The sequence below is a fragment of the Macrotis lagotis genome, chromosome 8 (genome assembly GCF_037893015.1).
Source record: "Macrotis lagotis isolate mMagLag1 chromosome 8, bilby.v1.9.chrom.fasta, whole genome shotgun sequence".
NCBI classification, from domain to species: Eukaryota; Metazoa; Chordata; class Mammalia; order Peramelemorphia; family Peramelidae; genus Macrotis; species Macrotis lagotis.
Window position 1 is genome coordinate 166,753,351 of NC_133665.1, and position 25,987 is coordinate 166,779,337.

The 25,987-nt window shown below is 40.5% G+C and overlaps 1 protein-coding gene across 1 annotated transcript in view; it reads left to right on the plus strand.

Annotated features, from left to right (window-relative positions):
• LRIG1 (leucine rich repeats and immunoglobulin like domains 1) overlaps positions 1 to 25,987 on the plus strand; it is a 124,511-nt gene that overhangs the window by 488 nt on the left and 98,036 nt on the right. The window lies entirely within an intron of this gene.

The following is a 25,987-nucleotide window of genomic DNA, read 5'->3' on the forward strand; positions in this document are numbered from 1 at the left end:
CCGGGGGTCCCGAGCCGGCCCTGCCCCCGGCCACCGCGGCGGGTGAGCAAGTGGCGCCCGGCGCCCCCCCGATGCCCCCCATGCCCGGCCGCCTCGCGACCACCCTAAAGGGCCAGGCGGGTGACGGGGCCGTCCGGCCGGCCGGCAGATGACCGGGGGCCCCGGCTCAGTTTGACCTCCCTGGCCAGACGTCGGCCGCCCCCAGCCCTGATTAGCCCCCGGCTGTGTGGACGATGCTGCCCTTAAGCATCCGCCCCTCCGCTGCTGGGGGCTGAGCTCTAATTAAGGACGGAGGAGGTCAAAGAGCCGGGGACCCCCGAGAGCTTGGAAGGACCGGGCAGGAGACCAGGGATTTGGCCGGAATGACCCGGATAAAAACGGAAGCCACTCTCGGGGAACGGGCATGCCATAAGTAGCTTTTTAAACTATTTGAAATGAAATGAGCAAACTACAGGAGCCATAGTAATAAACTGACTTCTGATAAGGTGTAAAATGCATCATCGATCCTGGCTCAGGTGCAGATCAGCTTACACAGTTTTTTCATGGCATCATAAAACCTAATATGGTCACATCTTGCTCATTTGATCTCAGAAGTAACCAGTTGTGGGCCACCAGCTCGGGGATAGCTTTCAGGACACAAATTCAGGGGCTTTTTGGTTTTCCATGCTTAGTAGTGTAGGTAGGGATAGAGGATTGACCAGGAACCCGGTTTAAGAGGCTGACTGGCCCCCCACCAGTCTCTTCTTAGGGTCCTAGGCAGCTCTCTTGGCTATACAGTTGCCAGCATTTGCTGACTTTTTTTTTTAATTGCAAGGCAAATGGGGTTAAGTGGCTCGCCCAAGGCCACACAGCTAGGTAATTATGAAGTGTCTGAGACTGGATTTGAACCCAGGTACTCCTGACTCCAGGGCCGGTGCTTTATCCACTGTGCCACCTGGCCACCCCTGACCTTCTTGAGGCCCAGTCTTTACCCTCAGCTAGCAATGGGCAGATTAGCCACACAGAAGCCACATTCTGAACTTGAGAGGCTGAAATGAATAGAAGTTGTGGATTTGAACTCTACCTCTGTGATGCTAGGCCAATCTGGAGCAATGCAGACTGTAATTGCAGGCCCCCTGGATTCCAAATCAACTGTCTTGTACTCCCTAAGTGTAAGCTTGGGCAACAGTTGTTCAACCGTTCTGGCCTCAGTTCCCTCAACAGTAAAAATGCAGATTTGGTGAGATGACCTCTGAGATCCCTTCCAAGTCTCAATTTTTATTCTCTCTAATTTTGAACCCCTGACACCCAGCCCTATATCTACAAAATTATGCATGATTGCTGTCAGACTTGGGGAAGGGAGTTTCCCACAGATTGAATAGCTGTAAGGACTTGTATCTATATGGTACTTGGGCACTATGTCTCATTTCACACATGAAGATATTAAGGCTTAATCAAGTTGCATATTCCCATAGTTACCCACTTAGTAAGGAATTCATTTAGACCTTTTAAACAATGCCTCTGATTCCAGAATCAGGATAGGACTTTTCAATCTTAAGTTTAGGGGATTTGGGAGCAAAAAATTAGTAGGTGGATTTTACCTTATGTTGTTTATCTTGATTAGATTGTAAATTCACAAATAGGTCTTTTAAAAAGTCACTTTGTGGAACTTTCACTGTATAATATACTATGAAGGCCCACCCACAGTGGGATCTATGTGTGTGTATATGGCAACTTTTAAAGATTTTTTTTAAGTAAGTGGCATTTTAGATCAGATTGGTTTGTTTAGAACGTGGTATCTTTGCTTGGTATCTTATTCTATAGGCTGGCCCTTTTAGGAAGGGATTGAAACAGTAGCATTAGCTAGGATGGGTTCTCAGCACCCACTAATAGTTCTCTGTAATGTCATAAAATATCTTCTGCAGTGGGCTGACTTTTGAAGCTGGTTTATAAACTCATTTAAACAGTCTGGGGGCTATGGGCAAGAAATAGCAGGGACCTCATGTGCCTTTGGCACACAGTGCATTCATGTTAGAAGATTAAGCCCATGGAAGGAGTTGAGGGGATGAGGAGTCAGAGGGACCTGGACTGTGGCATGTAATGCCCATCTGGTTTTTGCCCTCTGTGTCTGGGGCTCAGTTTCCAAATCTATAAACTTCAAGGCCCCCTCAATGATCTTATTAAGGAAAATGAAACTCGCCTTACTAATAGAAGAATGAGATATCAAAAAAAGAGTGTGTATGAATTGATCTAAGAAAACTGGATGTATTGTGGATTTCCTGAGGATTGACTGTGACCTTGGTAATTAGGACTCAGGAAGGCCTCAGTTTTCTCATCTGTCCAATAGAAGGCAGCATCTCTTACCTTTCTTTGAGTCCCCCAGCCTTTAGCAGTGGCTGGTACATAGAAGGTGGTTATTGATTGATTGAATAAGAGGGCTGGCTTCCTAACCCACCTGTGACATACTTTGGGTCAGAATGAATAGCTCCTGGTGAGGATGAAATGGGATGGATCAATAAATGTCAGCTGTTAGTAGTAATCACTCTGTAGTTTTTCTCATCATTTCTAAAAATGTTGGTGCTTTTTCTCTTACCCTGGTCATTTCTTTCAAGTCTACCTTTCCTCTTCCGAGGGAGAACTTTGAATGAATGAAAGAAAAAGCCTTTGTTCTGGTCAGGGAAAAAAAAGACAAAAAAATAGAAATACACTGCATACTGTATTTCTCTGCTTCTTGTGTTTTTCATCTGCCTTAAAGTATCCTTACCAGCTTGATTTGAACTCAAGTCTTTCTGACTGCGGCTAGCTTAGCTCTCTAGACATCACTGCGTGCTATTTCTCTGATAACGACAAATAATAGCTAATAGATTAACAGTGCATTGTTAGTGTTATAATAGGAACAAGCACCTTGCACAGAAGTGTTTTTATTGTTTTAGTCATTTTCCAGTTGTCTCTCGCTCTTTGTTGCTAAAGTTTGGGGCTTTCTTGGTAAAGATACTTTACCATTTCCTTTCCCAACTTTTTTTTTTATAGATGAGGAAACTGAGTCAAAAGGGGGGAAAATGACCTAAGATTGCACAGCTAGTAAGTGTCTGAGACCAGATTTGACCTTGGGAAAATAAGTCTTCCTGACTCCAGGCCCCGCACTCTACCTACTGTGCCACTTAGCTGCCCCAAATAAATGCTATTGGCTAGATTTTTAATGAGAGGATTCTAAATTTGTGGAATGAAAAACGTACCAAATATAGCGATATAGCCAAAGTCATTCAAATGATGAGGCGTGTATCATATTTGACTTTCTACCCACTACGGAAAGTGTTTTGGTGCGGTGCTCTCAGTAGAACCTCCATATCTCCCAACACATTAAATATAAAACAAAACTAGCTAGAAAGCGCCTTGTTCCCCAGGACATCTGAACTGTTTTTGTAAAAGATGAGTACAAGATGAGCAACTATAATGATGATGATGATGATAAGCACTTGTGTGGAATGAGGGAGCATGGCTCAATCATGTCCACACAGAGAGTCATACTGTTCCTTCCAACAGATTGGCCAAAAGAATCAGTGACCCTGGGCAGAAAGCCAGCGGCCAGACTTCTTCTCCCAACTTAGGTTTAAGCATTTGAACTGCTCAGCCTGTTGGATAATTGGACTTAACACTCTTCTTTCTAGCCCTTGCTTTGAAGCCGTTTGATAGGAGGACTTCAAAAGCTATTTAATAACGCTTCAGTCTGATTCACATTAGAACTTTATCTGGGCCTGTAAGCTTCCATGCCGAGCTCTGAGGAGCAAAAGCTTTTACTTACATTCACCAGGTGTGGCTGTGATGAGCTTGAGCTCTCCCCACTACTGGGGGGGGGGGGACTGGAGCCCTGAGCAAACCCCACTTTTGGATCTGATTAAAGGCAGAGTTTAAAAAACATGATTTCTACCCAAGTTCATTGAAAGGCAGCATTTGTATGTTTCAGCCACACTGTATGAATTCCTATTAGAGCCGCATTCCAATACAAGAAAAACCCCACATACAAAACAGTTTTAAATAAAGCCTTTAGGTAGCTAGGTAGCCCAGTGGATTGAGTTCTTGCCCTCATCTTCCTGAGTGCACTGGCACTTTCAGACACTTACCAGTTGGACCAATCACTTAACACTGCTTGCCTCAGTTTCCTCATCTGTAAAATGAGTTGGAGAAGGAAATGGCAAGGAAGGTTGAGGAGTGAGTGTTGGATGCCACTAATACAGTTGAACAGCAAATAAATATCTGCAGCCCTTGGGCTGTGATGTTATAGAATCTTCCATTTGGAGCTAGAAGGAACCTCAGGTTATCTGATGATCCAACATCCTCATTTTACAGATGAGGAAACTGAGGCCCTTTAAGATTCCATTGATTTGCCAAAAGTCATACAAGTATTGAAATTCGAGGTTGGGTACTTTTTCTGACTGCAGTTAGACTTTATTTTCTACTGCACACCTCTCATTGTAGTATTGCTAATGAATGGATGAGTAAACTTGAGTCCTAGAGAGGGGCAAATGACTTACCCAAGAGAATAACAAGATAGGAAGAGTAAACCTCTGAATCTGAATTTAAACCTCATATAAATCCATTCTTAGCATAGTTTCTACCTCAGGAGTAGCAGCTCTTCAGGTGCCTAAAATTTCCAATCTGACTATGTGGCTGAGCAAGGTCTAGTCCTTCAGGTGGAATAAGATAGTGGCACATGAGATAGAGCACCTGCCCTGGAGTCAGGAGGACCTGAATTCAATGTGGCCTCAGACCCTTAATAATTACCTAGCTGTGTGACCCTGGGCAAGTCACTTAACCCCATTGCCTTTCAGCCCCCCCCCCAAAGGTGCTGCTATTCTCCATTGTGCAAATGGAAAGATTGCAGTGTTGTTCCAAAACCCCAATTGAGGTTTTGTTTTATAAATAGCTGCTATCTGGGTTGACTTTCTGTTGGGGATCGGTTAAGGGATCATTTTGAAATAATTTCCCACTTTGGCTTGGAAAATAAGTTATGGGAAAAAAATCACCTGCTGGATTTCAACCCACCTGTCCACATTTCCCTTTGTGGTTCTAGATGTGAGTGGAATGGCATTCTCAGGTATGGAAGAAAGCAGAGGGAGTTGGCACAGCTCCCATCTCTATGTGGAGATTGCCCTCTGACCTCGACTATGCCTACTTCATCAATGCCACCTTCTCTGTGAAGTTGACCTTCATCATCCCTCCTCCAGTGGTTAGCATTTCCCCTTTCATTTATCTTGTACTTTTTACATCCATGGAGTTTCTTATGTGTTTTGTCTTCTGATAGGATGTAAGCTTCTATGAAGGCAGGGACTGTTTGATTTTTATTTTTGTATCCTTAAGCCCCTACTGCACTAGCTGGTGAAAAACAGGTGCTTGAGAAATGATTGCTGATGGATTGATTTGAATAGAGATTCTCTCAAAACTATGGAAAGTCTCAGGTCTGAGAGCTGTGCTACTCTGGAGAAGTTGAAGAAGCTCATCTCTGTTTTTAAGGTGTCTCTGCTTGGGGATTGAATAGGTGTCTCTGGAGTTACTTTGCTTTGCATGATGGTACAGCTATCCATGATAAGGATTCCTGGATTCTCTGTAAGACTGGGAGAAAATTATGAAATTCCCAAGGCTTGGGACACTATACAATTTTCCCTTGGCCAGCAAAACTGCTTCTTTCCCTAATTGTTGGCACCTCCTTTCTTTTATTTTTTTCCTTAATTTAAGGCAACAGGGTTAAGTGACTTGCCCAAGATCATACAGCTAGGCAATGAAGTGTCTGAGGCTGGTTTTGAACTCAGGTCCTCCTGACTCCCGGGTCAGTGCTCCACCCACTGAGCCACCTAGCTGCCCTGCTACCTCCTTTCTACTCCCTAAATTTTGTGGTTGCTATCTGTTTATAGAAAACCAAACACCCCTTCTGACTCCTCAGAATCCATAGGAGTCTGGAGAGCTGGTAGGCCCAGCAGGGAAACTTCTTCCAGTTTCATTTGTCATACCAGTGGTGTTGCCTAGCTAGGGGGACCTCTCTCATCTCTGGGCACCTGATTTGAAAAGTCATTGTGTTCTTGGCCATTCCATGAAAACTCTTTGAATTTTTGACTGATAAAAATAAGGATTGTAAAGTATGTCCCTTTTAGATCCCGTTCTCTTTGAATGAATCTTTTTTAAATGCTTCCAGAGGTAGGCTCTTATGGTTCTAATGAACCCTATCTAACTGATAAGAAAACTAATTGAGGCTTAATTAAAATGGTTAAGGTAGTTAAATAACTTGCCCAGAGGATCACTTGGCTGGAAGGTATGCTTCCTGAGGGCAGGGTTACTTGCATTCCTGGTTAGTTCGTTTTTTGGCCACTCTTTGTTTCTCTAATTGAGTAGGATGATGATGTAGATGATGATGAAGTTGTTGTAGTCTGTCCTTTGTTTGGGGGGGGGGGGGGGCATGAAATGCACATAAGCTGGATTTGAATGGGGGCCTTGCTGTGCTAAATCACAACCCCACTTTCTCCTCCAGAGCCAGTGGCCACATATGGATTAGGATGAAATCAGGGTTAAGTGACTTGCCCAGAGTCACACAGTGAGGAGAAGTGTCTGAGGTCTGATTTGATCTCAGTTCCTGACTCCAGGAGTTGGTGCTCTGTCTACCTCACTACTTAGCTCCTTGGTGTAATAAAAGTGGTTATAAATTCAGGTTCAGTGGCTGATTAGATAGTAAATATGGGAGCTGGATTCCCATCCAGGCCCCGCTTCCTTCAAACTGCAAAGTTTCTGCTCTACAGGCAGCTCCACTGGGTGACCGGAGACTTAGATGCTGCTTCTGTCAAATTGGCTAGTGGTGTGACCCTGGGAAGCCCTTAACCTCTAGCCTCAGATTCCTAATATATAAAAATGGGGATGATGGGGTTGTTGTGAGAATCAAGTTCGGTAACATGAAAAGTCTCTTGCAAACCTCCAAATCCATCTAAATAAGAGCTGGCTTTGTCTTTGAGCTCCTCAGTTGCTTGTGAGTCTTGGCCTCAGCGTTCCTCATCTGTGAAAGGACCCGTTTTGTTGGCTGTGAAGTCTACCTGCTCTAGGCTTGTCTTGTGATGGAGGGAAAAGGAGGTAATTGTACAGCTCTGTACAAGCCCGAAACTACTAGGGAAATACTGCCTCTTGTTATTATAGAGAAGTGAATAATCCATAGGAGAGAATTCCAGCCCCCTTCCTTTCAGGGGCTGCTGCACAAACAGAGAATTCCTCCTGATTTCACTTCTTAGGTCATTGAGCCTGCCAGGCTAGCTTTCTTTCCAGTTTGCTTGAGAATCAGAACCAAATGTTAAGACCTTGCTCCTTGTCTCCTTTTCCCCTAAGAATAAACAGCAAACAAAGGCAACATTAGAAATTCAAGGAACTAGGAAACCGGAAGGACCCAATGTTGGGACAGTAAGGAGAGCCAGTTTTTAGAGGTGGAATCTTTGGGGAAAGAGGATATTGGCATATATTGGCAGATACCCTTGTACTTTTATATATAAATGGGAAAGTATCAAGTTAAGCCAGAGAAGGGTTAGCAGTTTGCCCCAAAACACTGCTTTTGCGTGGTGGGATAGGAAGGGGAGGTGGTGAGGGGACTCACTTCCAAATCTTAGGGGCTTTGAGTTGTAATACATTTAGTCCAAAGTCATTTTTTTTTTTACCTCAGCAGAGGGAAACTGAGATCCAGGTCTACAAAGGAAGACAGCAGCTGCCCAATCGCATCTTATTTTCATGAAGCTTTCTTTCTCAGACAGCAGGTTGCCTCTCTGGGAAAGTCATTATTGAGATATTCTGTACTCGCCATTCCGGCCTTTCACAACCATATCTCTTTTATGTTTTCCCTCCCATGTCTGCTTTCCTTTTGCTTGTTTCATCACTTGGGCCTCATAGGGCAGCTTTCATGTCTGGCGTTATGTAGTGGGAATCAAACCGGGTCCCAAGTCAACACCTGGGTTCAGAGTGGGGCTTGGTCAGTTAATTGTGACTCTGCAGCAAGTCCTTCTTGGGGGTCATATTTCCTCTGTGATCTTACAGGTGTAGTTTTCAGCTGAGGAGTCTGAGTTTCACACCATCTTTGTCAAATCCATTTGGGAAATGAATAAAGGGTGAGACTTTTTCCTTGTACTTTTATATATAAATAGCAAAGTATCAAGTCAGAAGACCCCCTTCCTTTTGGTGTGAGGCTCTTGGGATGGGGCATGGGGTGTGTGTGTGTGGGGGGGGGGGGAGGACAGCATCTCATGTCCTTGGCAGTAAAGCTGGATGGTATTTCCAGAGGAGAGCTGTGACTTAAATATGTCACACAAAGGCTTTCTCCGTGACCCCGTAATCTCCTGTAGATGGTTTTCAACTTTTTTGATAAAGGGGAAGTTATCATAAATGATTTCATATCTATACTTCAGTGGGGGGGGGATAACCCCAAACAAAACTTCGTGGTGCCCATTGTTGGAAGTCTGGCATACAGCGGGGAAGTTATGGGTTGTGCTGTCTATGGTTTAATCTTCTCTAAAGAGTTCTTCTTTCCTTGTCTTTGAATCCTCAGAGCTTAGCACAATCCCAGGAGCATAGTAGATCTTACTAAACCTTCTTTAATTGATTGTTTATCCCTATTTTAACACATGAAGAAGGTGAGATTGAGAGTTTCACTGCTTGTAATTCCAATTCACCAGTTGTAAAGGAGGGCCTTAGGTGAGATTTGAATTCAGGTCTTTCTGCTTCCTAAGCCCATCTCTCCGGTGTTCTAAGTTAGGAATTGAGTGAATGTATTCCAGTAGTACATTGCTTGGCAACCCTCTCTTTCTGGCACTTCTGTTCTCCACTTAAGGCTGGAGATGGCAGAAGCAGACATATTCTAGTGGCTTGTTCCAGAGTTTCATTGATTATTCTTACTTTAAATTCTAGAAAACATGTAGATGATTTTTACTCTGCTCAGTCACCAGTTTCAGATGTTGTAGGAACATAGATCTGTTTAAGCAAATACTGGAAAGCTTAGTAGTAAAGCTAGTGAGGTGAGGTGATTAACTGTGTGTATACTTGGGTGACTTCAATTGTCTTCCTGTAGTATGACTGGGGAAAGGGGTCTTTTAAAAGTTTGACTGTTTGGGGGAAATAAGGACCCCTCTTACCACTACCTGGGTTAGGGGCATTTTCATTTTTTTCCTTGTTGGATTAGGGAACTTTGCCTCACGTGATGGGGTGGGATTCTGCATCTCTCTCCTGTTTTTGTAACCTGGAATAACTGGTACAAAGCCCAAGGTACAATGCTTCCTTGGTACATTACAATCAGTGTTTGTCTTCTTATGAGCCAGGATACAGATGTCAATCAGAGCGCTCAGATAGCTTGTTTTGGCAAGAATGGGAACTCAGAAGATTGAAGGAAACGGCCTGATATCTCTTACTAGTAAATGCCTGCTGTTTATCACTTTTAAAAGTGGACTTTTGTGGTATTCTGATCTAATCTTTTACAGTCTTTGCATGTTTTTCTAAAGGTCTCAGAATGCTTGGAGGGGGGGGAAATGGATGAAATAAGTGAATTTATATCATGTAAGCAGAATTAGTTGAGCTCCAAGAAGCTTTATCCCTAAGATAAGCTTTTTAAATTCCTATTTAAAAAGCACCTGTCCTAAAGCATTCAACCCTGAGCATTTGGGAATGATTCCTGGTGCACTCTTGAATTCCTAAATAGCCAGACTTCGTTTCAGTGTTCACTTCAGCATTCCCCTGGTGTCTCTCAACTGCTTTTGTGGGAAAAGTATCGCACCTAGAATGAGAAGTCCTGGCTTTGAATCTTGCCTTTATCACGTACCCTCTGCCTGAAGTTGGCCAGGGTTTTATCATTCTGGGTGGTCATTTCAAAGAAAATGATTTTACATCTAGATATAGAGGCAGAAGGACTTTAGAGGCCACCAAAGTCTGTTTTACCTGTACATCTCTAGTCTGTGGTTAGCTTTTTCCTGATCCAAGGAGCTAATTATATTAAATTGCTTTTTTAAAAATAAGTTTGCTGTTTGCCTACCTCTCTTAGTAGACTAGAAGTTTCTTGAGGGCGGGGGCTGTTTTTCATTTTCTTTTGTACCACCAAAGCCTAGTTCTGTGTCTTTAATTTTAATAATGAATAATTTAGTAATATTTACATTGAACTAAGATGACAGATTCCCCCCATCTTGGTACTGAAGAAGTGAAGATTTCTTGTCCTGGGACACATACACATAGTTTTGTGCTAAAAATTCCAATTGATCTCTCCTTGTTCGAAAAGTTTCAGAAAGCATATTATTTCTCTCCAGATAAATTAAAAGAAAAATTTTTTCAAATAAGAAAAATCTTTATTTGTTCTTTTACCCACCCCATCTTAGAAAAATTAAAAGAAAAACAAAACCCTATAAAGAAATTTATTAATGATGTCTAAAAAAAAATCTCATTCTATATACCTTGAATCTCACTTCTCACTGTAAAAAATTAACACACTGAACTTGGAGCATGTAATGAGAATGGCCCACTCATTGTAAGCCCCTGAATTTTGGAAAGAATGCTCCAAAGGAGTAGATCTGAAAGCTCAGCTTTTTAATTCCTAAGTGGTTCCTTAGGTAACATCACTGATATTTAGATTTAGATGGCCAAGCAGATGAGCAACTGCCAGTCCTGGCTGTGCCAAAGCAACTAAATGAATGGACTGCTTTTTAAGTATACATTTTTAATTAAGTACTTTCTGGTCAAGGTAGTCATTTTGGGGCTTGAGGGCAATTGAGCTTCCATGACCATCTAATCTGGGGAATGTTTGAAGTTGAGACATAACTTTGAGAAAATCAACAAAAGATAATATTATAGGGTCAGAGCTGGCAAGAAATTTAGGGATCACTGAGTCTAACCCTCTCATTTTACAGATAGGGAAACTGAGGCCCACCTAAGGAAAATGACTTGTCCAACTCCTCTATAGGGGCAGGTTTTGAATCTGGGTATTCTGATGGCAAATGGGGGATTCTGAGTTTGATAGGGCTTGTAACAGTTTTACAATTTGGAAAATGCTTTTCTTTTAAGTGGTAAACTGACTCTAGTATTCTGTTTGTTTCCTCTGTCTCTCCCTCCATTTCTCTTTGTGTTTGTCTCTACATCTGTTTTTTTTTCCATTTCCCTACCTCTTCATTAATGTCTTTGTCTCTATCTCTTCATTTCTCTCTCTGTTCTTTCCTCTCTCTCTCTCTCTCTCTCTCTCTCTCTCTCTCTCACTTTTTGAGAAGGCAATAGGATTAAGTGGCTTGCCCAAGATCACACAGCGAGTTAATTATTAAGTGACTGAGGCCGGATTTGAATTCAGGTACTCCTAACTATCCACTGCACCACCTAGCTGCCCTCCTTTCCTCTGTTTCTCTCTCCCTCTCCAGGGTTCTCTGTATCTTTTTCTCTGTTTCTTTTTCTCTGTCTCTTCCATCTGTTTCTCTCTATGTCTGCTTCTTCATCTGTCTGTCTCTGTCTCTCTATCCCTTCCTTTTCATCTGTCTCTCTGTCTCTCAAGTTTCTCACAGTCTGCAGATTGCTTTAATTTGGCATAGATCTGTTAGAAACAGGGCGGGAGTTTGCTTGTCTTAGTTCCAATTACTTCCACTCTGGTTTCCTCTGCAATTCTGATGTGATTTTGAAAGATGTCTCTTTAACAGTTTCATAAGACATATGAAGCCACCTCCCTCAATTGGATTTTCCTGATTTCTGCTGCTGCTTCTACCATTTTCTCCACCTGGGGTAGGTGCTCCTGACCTGGGGCAGGATAAATCCTTAGCAAAACTTGGAAGAGCTTGTAAATAACCAGTAGAGGAGAGATTGTTCCTTCCAGGACAGCTTTTCGTTGCTGCTGGGCTGCCATCAACATCAGACACCATTCTTGAATGGACAGACACAGATAGATGGGGAGGCTGAGACAGAGTCAGTGAAAGTGCCTCTTTTTCTGTGAGCTCTGCCTTGGTTTCTGCATTCCTTTTTCTTTCAAAGTACCCAAAGAAAACTTGCTTTGGGAAAGAAACCTTCCCTGGGGAAAAAAAGCAGGATCTTGGAGATTGGGAATTTTTGCAGGAGTCTAGTTGAGAATGCAAACTCAAACTTGATTTAATTAACTTGGGATAAATCCCTGCCAGCTACAATTTCTTTTTTTTTTTCCTTGCCATTTATAGGACGATAGGCTTAGAGATTAAGTGCCTGAAAGGATCTTGGAGATTATCTAATATAGAAGGTCTCACACATCTGTGATGCCCAAACTATTTTCATAATAACAATAAGATGTAATTTGCCAATGAAAATCCTGCCTTTTTGCACTACCTCTTTAAGATATAGCTCAACACGTAGGATGCAGAGCATATAGAATTCAACTGTTTTTTAAGTCAGATAGTAAAAATGTTTGCCAAAATATGTAAATTTTTTTGGTCTAGAAAACAATTTTCCCTCTTATAAATGTTGTTTATGTTAACATGAGTTTATTATTATTTTTAACTGAATGAATATTTTAGAAAATTAACAGTTTTAATTTCAGACACATAATCAAAAGTTTTGGGGGGTTCTTAATATTTTTTAGCAGTGTAAAGGGGTCCTGATACCAAAAAATTTGAAAATGGCTGATTTAATTCACATCTGCCCCATTTTTACCATTATTCCTGAAGGCAATAATGACTAACATTTATACATGTATACTATGCTATATACTATTTATATGTGTCATCAAATGAAATAAGATGTAAAGATGCTTTGCAAAGCTGGAAGCAATATATGTAGCCAGCATTTTTACATTTTAAAAAAATTTCTGAACTTGGGTTTTTATTAACAAAAGAACATTTCTAAATATAGCAGTCGGACACAATGCATAGAATGCACTCCAATCCTGCCTAAGACATTTATTTACTAGTTGTGTGACCCTGGTAAAAATAAAATCACTGAATCTCCTCATATCTCAGTAGTCTCATCTTTTCAATGGGGCCAATGATGTCACCTTCCTTCCAGGGGTGGTGTGAGGGTCAAGTGAGATAACAGTTGGAAAATACACAGTATATAAATTCTTGCTATTATGTAGTGACTTCTGCAAGATATGGAGCTCTCCCTTGGCTCTAATTATAATGTCAATCCTAGGAAGTTACCAAGGAGCATTTTTGTGTGGCCGCCATAATGACTGTATCAACCATGTTTCTGTAAAGATTTGTAGGTCAATCAGGGAAGTTGATTGACATTTTTGATTCTTGACTTGTCATTCAGTCACCTTTGAGAACCAATCCTTCTGGGGAATATTTTCCAAGAAAGTTCAATGAACAGTGGATGGGAAGATTTACTGCTCCCTCATTCCAGTGAATCAGGAAACATTTACATGGCAAGCCTTAGTCTGAAAGAATACAACAAAAATGAAAGTTTTTGCCCAACGTTCAGCTTTTTTTCTTTCTTTTGTTTTATGTTATTCTTGTTAATATTATTATTATTTTATTATCTATCAATTCATAGAAATCTTTTCATTTTTCTGAATTTCAGCTATTTGATATTACTTATATCATGATAATCTCCCGTATTCATGTACCACAATTTATTCAGACAATTTGTACAAAATAGGATCTTTTCCTTTTTCTGGAACAAGTTCCCTTGGCAGTCAGACCTATGGAGGCATCTGGGGCACAAGGAGTCTTGACATTAGACCCTTGGTTTGAACTTTTCATGAGTGTAGGTCAAGGAAGGAAAACTAAATTAGAAATGTGGTCCTTCCTCATCCACTTAATTGTAAAAATCTACTTCGGGTTCAGCTCTGCATATGCCAAGGCTGCCATTATTACAGGATTTCCTGTTGGCTAGAAGAGATCTGGAAAAGCCAAGTCATTCTCATGACTGTGTTTCTGAGAAGATGTCTTATTCAGCATCATTGGTTCATGAATCTCTTTAGAAATAAAACAAAAACAATGTAAGGTTCACTCTGGAGTTGCTGTAACATTTGGGGGGAAATATTGGGGGGTTCCCCCCAGCCCCAATTTATAAACAAGCAAAATAGGGACATCAGATTTCTTTTTTCTGAATTTTTGCAGCAGGAATGCAGAGAAGGACTACCGTAATGTTTCAGAATGCTGAGGTTTTGCAAATCATAACAGTTAGGAACTGGTGTAAGATAAACCAGAATTTGAATTTAGCAACTTGTTCTCATGCTACCCAAAAATCAAAGTTTAAATAATCTTTTAGATTTGGAATAAAAGATTGTCTAAGAGACTCAAGTCTTCTTGGAATGCCCCCCCCCCTTCTCTTCAGGGTGAAAATGAGTGTGACTCAATAGAAAGTCAAAGGTACTTTGATTTGGCATCAGAGGCTCTTAATTAAAAAAGTCTTGGCCAATGTCATATGCTACCTGTATAAATCCTTTTCACCACCCAGATTTCTGTTGCCTCATCTATAAATTGCAGTTTGGATGATATATGCTTTCTGAGGTTTATTCTAGCCCTAAGTGTTTGAACATAGGAGCCTCTAAGTTTCTTTCAGACTCCTAGAGATGTGATCCTAAAAAGGGGGAAAAAATTCAAAAGCTGGGTTGAGGGGACGAGGGATAAGAGGATAGGTGAGGTCAGAAGAATTAGGGAATATTTGGATTAGAAATTCTAGATTTTGAGGGAGAAGATCGAGGATCTTTCCCCCTCTGAATTTCAGTGTTCTCATTTCCAAAAATAGGAGGGAAGGAATTGAGCTAATTCTAAGTTCTTTCCATCTCTGAATCTAGGATCCTGTTAAATCTGTATTTTAAGGTTATCATTTATTGTCTCCATCACTATTCTTTATAAGTTCTCATAGAGCATTGAATATATCAAAAGGCTCTTTGATTTCCTAGGTTCCAGTCAATTTGATCCAAAATATTTAATACCTATTACTGGGCTAGGCTCTGTGCTAAGTGCTGGGGATATAAAAAGTCAAAAGACAATCCTGCCCTCAAGGAGCTTACAGTCTAAGTGATACAATGGATAGAGCACTGGCTTTGGAGTCAGGATGATGGGAGTTCAAATCTGGCCTCAGACACTTGACTCTTACTAGCCATGTGAACTTGGGCAACTCACTTAACCCTGATTGCCTCACATCTCCAGTCCTGATTCATATTTCACCGCTGGACCTAGATGACTCTGGAGGAGAAAGTGAGGGCGTTGACTTAGCTTAGAACCCCTCACTCAAATCCAGTTCATATGCTTGTCATGGCATCACTTACCTGGATGAAGGACACGCATCATCTCCCTATTCTGCCCCCAGCCCAGTCCCCTTGCCCATTCAGAGATCTCACTCTTTAACTTCTAGTTCAGAGTGATCCTTCTTGGATCTCTTGCTCAAAGCGAGCTCTTTCCTGACTTTCAATGATCTTCTAACTTCTATGCAGGTTATAACCTCCTTCCATTTTTAGTGAGATAATCAAGAGAGGATAAGTGCCTTGCTTCAAGGTCAAGTCCAGCCCAGATTTGAACCACTAGTGTCCTACATCACTGCCATCCTGTGACTTAATGTCACACTTTTTTGGAATTGATCACATTGTTCTGAGGCATTTTGTATTGTTTCCTCTGATTATTTATTATTTTTTTTTCTTAAGGGAGAAACACATGAAAAGTATTCCCCCAATCTCAGGGTCCTCTGATTCTTGATTACAATTTTCAAGCAAATTGATTTCCTTTGCAATCTTAGACATTTTCACATATTATTTTGAGGAGGGGTCCATAGGCTTCCCCAGATCTGCCAAAGATAAGAGTGGGCTCCAGGTCACAAGAAAGGTGAGGAAGGACCCAGAAGTTACTGAGTCCCTGGATTCCCTGTTTAACATCTTCCCATTCCTTCCCCTCCTCTCCAGAAAAAGAGACCTGGACCTTCTAGTAGTAAACACTCAATAAATATTTGTAAGGATGTGGCTACTTTACCAGAAGTCTTTGGGGATCCAGATGTTTCATCAAGGCAACCAGGAAGCAGTGGGGCTGGCCTCTTGGAAGGAGCCTGCGTCATGGGGACCATTGCTTGCTTGCCCTGGACCTTGAACCAAGAGAGTCTCCTGTGTGGGGACCCTGTCCAACTTTCAATCCATGATCCTGTGAATCCTGTTGACAGCAGTGTCAGCTGATTATGGGGGTTGGAAGTGGGTAGAATCCAGTAGATTCATCAGTAGCCAGGCTTCTCCTATTGAGGAGCCTAGATTTCAGTCTTGAAGAGGAACCTCAGAGATGATGAATTCCCAACACCTTTTGATTTGAGTGATGGGGAAACTGAGGCCCAGGGAGGTCTTTCGACTCCAAATCTTGTGATCTTCTCACCACTGTAGGGTTGCAGAAGTAATGGTCTATGTAGACACCATTGTCTGATTTTTCCATATGTCATCGTCTGGACTTGAAGCTGAAAAAAATATTAGCATTTGCAGAAAGATTTGACTTTGAATAAAAATTGCTGATTGTTCTCCCACAGCCCCATTCCATCCCTTCCCCTCCTCCCCTTCTACTCTCTGTTTAAGTTGAGAACCACTTCAAAGTGTCGGATGTGTCGCTGCCAGACGCCATGCAGTTATTGTTAAAAGAATTTGGAAATCTAATTGAAAACAAACTTTTTTTTTTTTTTTGTTGAGGAAAGCAGATCAGGTTGAGTTTTTGCTCTGGAGGGAGAATGGGATTCCAAGTTTGTCCTCCACTTGGAGCTGATGTCTACACACTTGTCCTGAGAGATGAATCATCTCTCCATTCTCCTACATCTGGTAACTGTTTGCAGAGTTCAGAAATACAAGCTAAAGAGACAAACCAGGCTTAAAGGGACCTGTTGTTTGCAAACTTCTTCCTCGACTTGAACTTTTTTAAAAAAATGGACTGAATCAAAATCGATAAAAGTGGTTAGGAGCTTTCCTTCCAGATGCCTCCTTTTTTGGGAAAGCAGATATGGATCAATAACAATGAAAACAAGGTAGCTCACTTTTTAAAAGACTCTTCCCTGTCTCTGTTTTGAAGCAATACTTATCTATTAAAAACAAATGTCATTTCTAGGTTCTGAACTCATTTAAACTTTTGTTATAAGTCTTTTGTAGGTTGAATTAAGACCCCAAGCAGACATTGGGGAGTAAAGAATTTAAGGTGCTAGAAGCATAATAAAAATAACACTAATAAGAGCAACATTAAGAATGGGGGGCGCAGCTAGGTGGTAAAGTGGCTAGAGCACTGGCCCTGGAGTCAAGAGGACCAAAGTTCAAGTTAGCCTTTGACACTTAATACTTACTTAACTGTGTGACCTTGAGCAAGTCACTTAACCCTTTGCCTTGCCAAAAAAAAAAGAAATTGACCTTTATTTAAAACATGATGCTTAAAAACTTACTCAGAGCTTTCCCTACATCATCTTACAATCCTTTGAGAAGAGGCACTCTACAGGTGTTATTCTCATAGGAATCAGAAATAAAGTTAGTGGTTTTGGATCCCACAGCTAGGAACAATTATATATGATTTAGTTTTCCTTGTTAGGGAACATTAACAAACTTCATGGAAGAGTTATTTTTTGCCTGTTGTTCGCTTTCAACTAATCTACTATAAAAAACAGGGCTTGAAGTCTTTTGGGGCTGATTTGTATCTTATGGTTCCCTGGCCCAAAACAAGGATTGACCTCATAGCAAAAGCTAAAGAAATAAGTAATATGTCGAACTCTTATCTTGAAGTGCCACTTTCCCCCCAGCAGTTATGTGTCAGAATCCTTGTTGGGTCTGCCTCGTTGGTGTGGGGTACTGGAACTATAAAAACATATGGCTTACCATCTGCTGTTTATTGTTTCTGTTAGATTGTGGTTTGCGTTCACATACGGTATTTCTTTGGTTTCTGCAGCAACTGAGAATATTATATGCTTGGGGATCAAAAAAATGTAAACTATTTATAAATGGTAAAGTATTCTTGGGGTTGGGAAGTGTTGTTTTTCTCAAATGTGTGTATATTTGGCGGCTTGATGATAATCTCCATGATGTAGCCTTTGTAGATCATGGCACTGTTGGGATGGACCAGTCATGTGATGACCTTGTGTAATGAGGAGAGCAAACAGGTCATCAAACACTGGGGATTAACTTTGCCCTGTCTGGTGTGTGGGTTGGGAATTAAAGAATATTTATTTGGGTAGGTCAGTCCCAGGGAACACAGTTCAATCTTGCCCAAAGTCTTCCTAAGTTAGTTACCATCTCAGTTCTTAGTGAGATGACACTGTGGTCAAAACTTAGTAATTTGTACCTCATTTTTAAAAATGAGACTGACACGTCAGTGCTTGAAGCTTAATGGAGGAATCGTTTTTTTGGGGGGGGGTTGTCTTTTTCACTGTTGCTTTTGGAATTATATAGATTTAAGAATCGGAAACATTTTGGCTGTTAAGAAATTTTAATAAAAAAAATCATCCTGAAGAATTTTTACATCATGATCTTTAAGGGAAGGGGGGGGATTTTTGGAAAAAAACTCTTTTCCTTCATATCGAAATTTCTCTTGTAAGAAAATCAAGCAATATACCATCTAATACGATGACCTTACCTTACAGTGTATGCAATTGGGTCTTAATAGGTTCCCACCTTTTTCTCCAAGGAGGGAAGGATGGAGGGAGGAATATTTCTCAGTGGTTCTCCAGGGACCTTTATTGATTTTCTAGATATTTAGAATTTAACTGATCTGTTCATTTTATCTTTCTCAGACAGACTCTACTGACTGTATTATTGTGTGATTATGATTGTGGTATATTTGTGATGTGATTATGGAACTGTTTTCCTCTGTTGGTTCTAGAATAAACATGAGTTAATTACATCAGTACCTTTCCTCCTGAAGATTAAAATAAAAACACCCCTTTAGAACACATATACACCCCCCCCCCCAGTCATTGTTGTTTTGGTTTTCCATATTTATCACTTGAAACAGATTCTCTGTAGCCTAATGTTTATCACTTCTTTTTTTAGATGAGGGAGAAAGTTTACTCTGTGATGCAGATTCTCTTGAGACTTAACTGGGATAGTGTTAAATATGGAAGTTAATATTTATTTCTGTGTTATATCAGAATAAGATAACAAAGAGAAATTTGGATTGTTTGTGAAATGTAAAATAGACCCAAAGACATTCTCATTTTTCAAGTCTCAAAACAGTTTCTCCCCTGATTCCCATCCTTTTCCCATTTCTCTGAAATGACATTTTTGATTTTTTTACCCTAATTTTATATATTTATGTATTTTTAAAATATAGGATTTGTTTTCCTATTATATACAATAGTAGTTTCTACCTATCATTTTTGTAGGGTTATGAATTTTACAATCCCCCCCCAACAGAAGAAGTCTGATAATCTTTACCTTGTTTCCATGCTATTCATTGATCAAAATTGAATGTGTTAGTGGATAAAGCACCGGCCCTGGAATCAGGTGTACCTGAGTTCAAATGCGGCCTCAGACATTTAATAATTGCCTAGCTGTGTGACCTTGGGCAAGCCACTTAACATCATTGCTTTGCAAAAACATCTTTAAAAAAATTGAATATGTTGAGAGAAAAAACATATCCTTGAGGAAAAAGATTTTAAAAATATAAAACTCCACAGTTCTTTCTTTGGATACAGATGGCATTCTCTGTCGCAGATACCCTAAAATTGTCCCTGATTGTTGTGCTGATGGAATGAGCAAGTCCATCAAGGTTCATCACCTCCATGGTGCTGTTAGTGTGTACAATGTTCTTCCAGTTCTGCTCATCTCACTCAGCTTCAGTTCATGCAAGGCTTTCCAGGTTTCCCTGAAATCTCATCCCTCCTGAAATAGAACAATTGTGTTCCATAACAGACATGTACTACAATTTATTCAGCCATTCTGCAATTGAAGGACACTCACTCAATTTCCAATTCTTTGCTACTACAAAGAGAGCTGCTATGAATATTTTGTGCAAGTATCATTTTTTAACATGTCATATTCCACTATATTCCTATACCATAATTTAAAAAAAAAACTGATCCCCAGTCATTGGACATCTACATTGTTTCCAGTTTTTGCTTCCACAAAAAAGGGTCAGGGTGAATATTTTGGTCAGACCTAGACTTTTTTAGGTATTTGACCTCTAGAAGAATTAATATATCTCAATAATGAAATGGAGAATTAAGTTATTTTCGCTATATAATGCATAATGACTTTCCAGAATGGTTAGAATTCACAGCTCCACCTATATTACGTTAGTGACTAAAAAAGAATCAATTTGAAAAGACCCCCCCCCCCCAAAGTAGTCATTTGGAAGGATGGACACAATCCAAAAATCCTCTAATTACTTTTTTTCCTTCTGTTTTTAGCCAATCTTACTTAGTTGCAAAGGTGTGCAGGTAAACCATGATAACTATTTTATGACTTAATTTTTTAAAAAATTAATTCTTAAAAAATAAACTTGGGAGTTTGCTTCAGTTCCTTCCCCACCTATTGAGAAGACAAACAATATGGTGCCCGTTGTACATGTGAATGATGACTTCTTTTGATCATGGGTTGTTCATATCTTCAGATCAAGAGGCCACCATATTAACATGAATATGAGTGAATCTTGCATGGCCTTTTTAATGCTAACATAGCCTTTGGAGTTGAGTGGTACTTAACATGCTGTCTTGCTCTACCTCTCTGAAATATCAGAACTGGGAAATTTATAACCAAGAAATAGGCATATTGTGGGTGTTGCCCCTCACCCCCAGTAAAATGTAAACTATTTGAGGGCAGGGACTTGTTATATATTTTACTGCATCTCTTTTGTTTTATATTCATAATAAATTTAATAAATATTTGTTTGAATTTAAAGTGATTAAGAAATTATCTTAATTTAAAAAAAATTATCTGGAAAGTGGTAGGGAACTTTATCATGTATGCTCAAAAGAATTGGAAATACATTCCTGTATTTATGGATTTGTGGCAGTCATGGAAAAGCAACTTTTTGTGAAATATTTTAATGCAACTAATAATCCATTTTCTTTTTAGCTTTGCTGCTAATGGTGGGTGAGAGATGAAATATTAACTTGTATTTTTCTAATCATTAGGGATTTATTGATTTTTTTTCCCCCTATGGTTGTTGGTAATTTGTTTTTCTATTGGGATTAGCTCCTGAGTTTACATTTTCACTTCTCTGTATGTTTTGAATGAATGAAAAAATATTTATCAGTGTTTATTGGGTACTTTTTATGCAAAGATTTTATTTGTTTACAGTTCATCCGTTTTTTTAATTTATGTTGTTCTTGTTCATTCCACATGGGATTTTGGAGCCACAAAAAAATTTGAGAGCAACTAATTCAGTCCCTTAATTTAATAGAGAACTGAGGTTTAGAGGTCAGATGCTGATGGGTCTGGGATTAGAGGCTCTGTTGCTGATTACTCTTGCCTTGTTTCTGGTTTCTACATTTGGATGATCAAGTTTTCTAAGAATCTTCTTTCAACTCCTAGGCAATCTGGTTATATTTGAGTTACATATCATTTTGTTGGGCAAATCTCTCTGATTCCCATTATCTCTTCTCAGTGTAGATTTTTTTTTTTTTAGATTTTTCAAGGCAATGGGGTTAAGTGGCTTGCCTGAGGCCACAGGGCTAGGTAATTATTAAGTGTCTGAGGTCAGATTTGAACTCAGGTACTCCTGACTCCAGGGCCGGTGCTTTATCCACTGCACCACCTAGCCACCTCCTCAGTGTAGATTTTTATGTTTTGAAGTTGCTTAAAGTGAAATCTAGGGAGGGTATAGGATGGCATTGTTGGAAGAGTATTGGATTTGGAAGTGAAAGATATTGGATTCAAATTCTAGCTCTCCTTTTTGCCTCCTGAATGACTCAATCAATTGCCTTCTCTGGACTTCAGTTTATTCTTTTGTGAAAGGATTTGATTTCCTTGAGGTTCTCTTCTAACTCTAAAATTGGGATCCCATGAGGAAATCTGGGATTTCATTCACATGGACTTGGTACTGAGTTGTATGTCCTTGGGCAAGTGATTTCATTGAGATTCAAATGAAATTTGACTCCATTTCATGTCTGGATGCTCTTCTAGTTTCTATCTTCTGCCTTCATACTTGACTCTTGCAAGTGGGGTTTGTTGCTCAATCCCTATTTTTGGATGCTTTTGTTTGAACTCTCTTTACCCATTGTTTTTCATTCTTGACTGACTCTTCATAACCCCATTTGGGGTTTTCTTGGCAAAGAAACTGGAGTGGCTTGCCATTTACTCCTGCAACTCATTTTATAGATGCAGAAACAAAGTCACTTGCCCAGGGTCACAAAGGTAATAAGTGTCTGAGGTTGGATTTGAACTCAAGAAGATGAGATTTCTTGTCTTTGGACCAGCAGTCTATTCATAGGTATGTATTAAAATGAATTTTATACATATCTGTGAGTGGAATATCCTTTATGGAGACAATTTTTGTTGACATTGACAAATGATTGAAACCCCCTCCCCATCAATTCTGTTGGCCTATTCCTTCCCCATCAGATATTTGAGGTAGCCCCATGGTCAGTGTCTCTTTTTTGACCTGCCTTTGGCCATTTTTTGGCAAGAGGGACCAGAGAGAGCTCCATTCTTCAGAGTTGCCTTTGGCAGGTTGGCTATCTCTATTCTCCCTAGCTATTGACACAGGTTCTCTGCTTTGGCTTATATCTGAAGGAGGAATCACTTTTTATTGAGGAAGGCTCAGGTTTAAGTTTGTCTCTAGGGATTAATATGCTCCGTCATTGCCTGGTGGAGGGTTCTGGTTGGTTGGTGCTCTTAATTGTTTTTCTTTACAACCCAGCCGGAGAACTTTGTCATCTCCTTCTGTAGTTATGAAAAGGGCATATTTGCACTAAGGCAGCTTCCCCCAAACTTTCCAAAACAGGCTGATGTGCAGGAAGAGAAGGAATAGGTATGAAAAACTCCTTCCACCAGTGCAGATTGGCACCTCTGCAGATTTCCGGTCTTTCCTATTTGGTTGGAACGCTGAAACATTGACTTGCCTAGAGTCTAATCCTGTCCTTCCTTGCCTCCTCTATCCACCTGGCCAAACCGCCCTCTTTGCGGATATTGTCAGTCCAGCTCTCTCCATCTCAACCCCTAGCTTCGCTTGCCACCTACATTTGCCTCTCCTCCCCTTTTCCTTGTCTGTCAGAATCCTAGGATAGCTCCAGTCCATCCTCAGGCTACTGAGGGGAGCAGGAACCTATTCTTGTTTCTTCATGAAGTCAGTGTGTCTTCCCTAAGGCTCACAAATCTACTTTCTTGGATTTTTGGAGATTAACTGTTTAATAATTTAAGACCCCTCTAGCATTGAATGCTGTGGAGCTGAGACAGTTTAAGCCAGGGATGGGGTGGTTTGTGAGACTGCCTGTGGTCAGTCCAGCCCTTTGTGGTCTCTGCCAGCATTGTTCACTCAACTGCAAGCTCATGAAGTTTCTTAGCCATTGGTGCAAAACCTTTTTATCTGGGAGTGGGAAGAAAAGTGCCACAGGTCTCTCCCCTCGTCCAAGTGTTGGTCCCGGATTTCCCAATTGCGGCATCTCCCTTAGGAAGGCCCTGACTCTCCTAGAAAGACTGAATGGAGGCCTGGGGTTGAAATGGACACTGGATTTCAGAGGGGATGCTGACTTCTCGGGAGATGCGGGCCTCCCTCCCCTTCCCTCCGGGGCTGCCCAGGCTTGCAGCCTGGAGGAATCATGCAGATTGGTGGGGGAGGGAACCCTTAAGAAACTGCTCCCAGCAAATGGAAGTTATTTTAAAACAAATTGATGCGGTTTCCCTTCCCTCCCCCCATCCAAACCTAGTTGGAGGGTAAACAAGACTGGATTCTGTGTGCTGTTTCCCCTGTATTCAAGTCTCACAGTGTGGCTCTGAAATCCTGAGCAAAACCTCTCTGTGAGCTGTGATTCGGCTTTAAGGAAAAGCAATTTAAGATGAAATATTCTTTCAACAAACCCTTAGCTCTTGTAGTCACTGCGAGGTGTCTGGGATGCAGCCACAAAACAAAAACAAAAAATCCCATTGTTTGCTTGCCCTCTGGACAGATGAAAGCTGGTACTGTTCTTATAAATGAGGACTGTCTATATACCTGTGTATACATATGGGATTTAATAAATGATTGCTGACGGACTCACCTTTATGATCTTGGGGGAAGTCTCAATATTTTGGAGCCTCAGTTTCTCTCTGTGTAAAATAAAGGGGAGTTGGGCTAGAAGGTTGGCCCTCTTAAGGACACATCCAACCCTAAGTCTATGAATGATCTTAACTTTGCTTAAGAGATGGGTGAAATTCATTGAGAATAATTTGGTGCTGAAATACCCTCTCACTATCTATAACTGTCTGTGTCTTTTTTTCCCTCTTTGGCATCTCGGAAATATCTGCTATGTTAAAATTAAGTGTAATATAATCGTACCTCATATGCATCCATACTGCATATTGGACTGGGTAGTTTTCAGGTCATACTGAGCAGTCTCTCCCCCCTCCCCCAGCTCTTTCTTTGACTCTCCCCCCCTTTCCTTCCCCCTCCATTACCTGCCAGGACAATTCAAGCTTTATCCCAGCCTCCCTGGAAGGTGAAACAAAGCTTTTAATGTTCTGATTGTATATTAATGAACAACCAGGCCAAGGGGCAGCTGCCAAAAAGCAGCAAAGTGAGAGAGCCACTAATATCAGTGTGAACTTTGCACTCTGAAAGTGTGAAACGATGTTGGGTGAAAGGAGTTTATTGCACAAGTAAAACCTTGGAATCTCTTTGATGCCTCTGTCCCAGCCCTAGTGGAGGAAGAAAAAAATCCATTGACTGATGATTAGAATCTTGGACTTTCCAATTAACCACATCCCCATTGAAAAAGGGACAGACCTGCTGGATCATGCCTGCCCAGCATCCAGCTGGTGCAGGCTCTTTGGAGGAAGCAAACACCCTTTCTTTAGTACCCCAGCTGGCCAGGAGGCCAAGGCTGTACCTGGGGAGCATGAGAATTGAGCACAATCATCTGGTTTTTATCACCTTTAGCAGCTTTTAATGAAAAACTCAAGTGTGCAGACTGTCTCCTTTCCCTTCTGTCTTTTTCTTCTTCTTGGGTCTTTTCTTGAATCTTAAGGTTTTTCAAAACTCTGGCAGAGCTCAACAGATGGGGTTGGTGCCACGTCTGTTGTTTTACATGAGTGCCTTAAAAAAACAAACCTTATAATAAGCGCTAACCTGGTTATATGAAAGCAGCATCATTCTGTGGACAAGAAAAAGTATACCTAATGTGAAGTCAGAAGATCTGGGTTTGAAGCAGATCATTAATTTAGCATTGATAGAGAACCAATCCTCTTATTTTTATAATTGAGGAACCCGAGGCCAAGGATCCTGTACTTAATTGTCTTATGATTTGGTTTCTCAACAGGAAGATCGTAATACTTGCACCACCTTCTTCAAGATATTTGTGCTTAGGAACAATTGAGATATTGTTTGAAAGACATTTTAAAAACTTCATGTTTCTATATTATATAATAATAATAATAATAATAGCTATTAGCATTTTTACAGAGCTTTAGGGTTTAAAAAGCCACTTTACAAATATTCTCTCGGCATCATTGATAGCAATGTTTGAATTGAAAAGAATCATAAGGGCATATGTTTAGAACTGGAATGAGGATCTTAAAGGTCATCTTGTCTAACCATTTCATTTTTTTTTATACATGAAGAAACAGAGGCTCTCAACTAAGGAGGCTTAGTGATTTGTCCAAGGCTACCAGAAAAGTAAATAATTGAATCAGGACTTAAATCCAGATCTGTTTTAAATCCTCTATTTTTTTCTTTTACACTCAACTTTTCTTTAGGTTTTTTTGGGGTTTTTGGCAAGGCAGTGGGGTTAAAGTGACTTGCCCAAGGTCATACAGCTAGGCAATTGTTAGGTGTCTGAGGCTGGATTTGAACTCAAGTGATCCTGATTTCAGGACTGGTGCTCTATCCACTGTGCCACCTAATATATTAAAATTAAGTATGATGTAATGATCCATCATATGCATATAGGTTTTTCTTTTCTATAGGTTTTTGCAAAGATTTGGGAAAATATA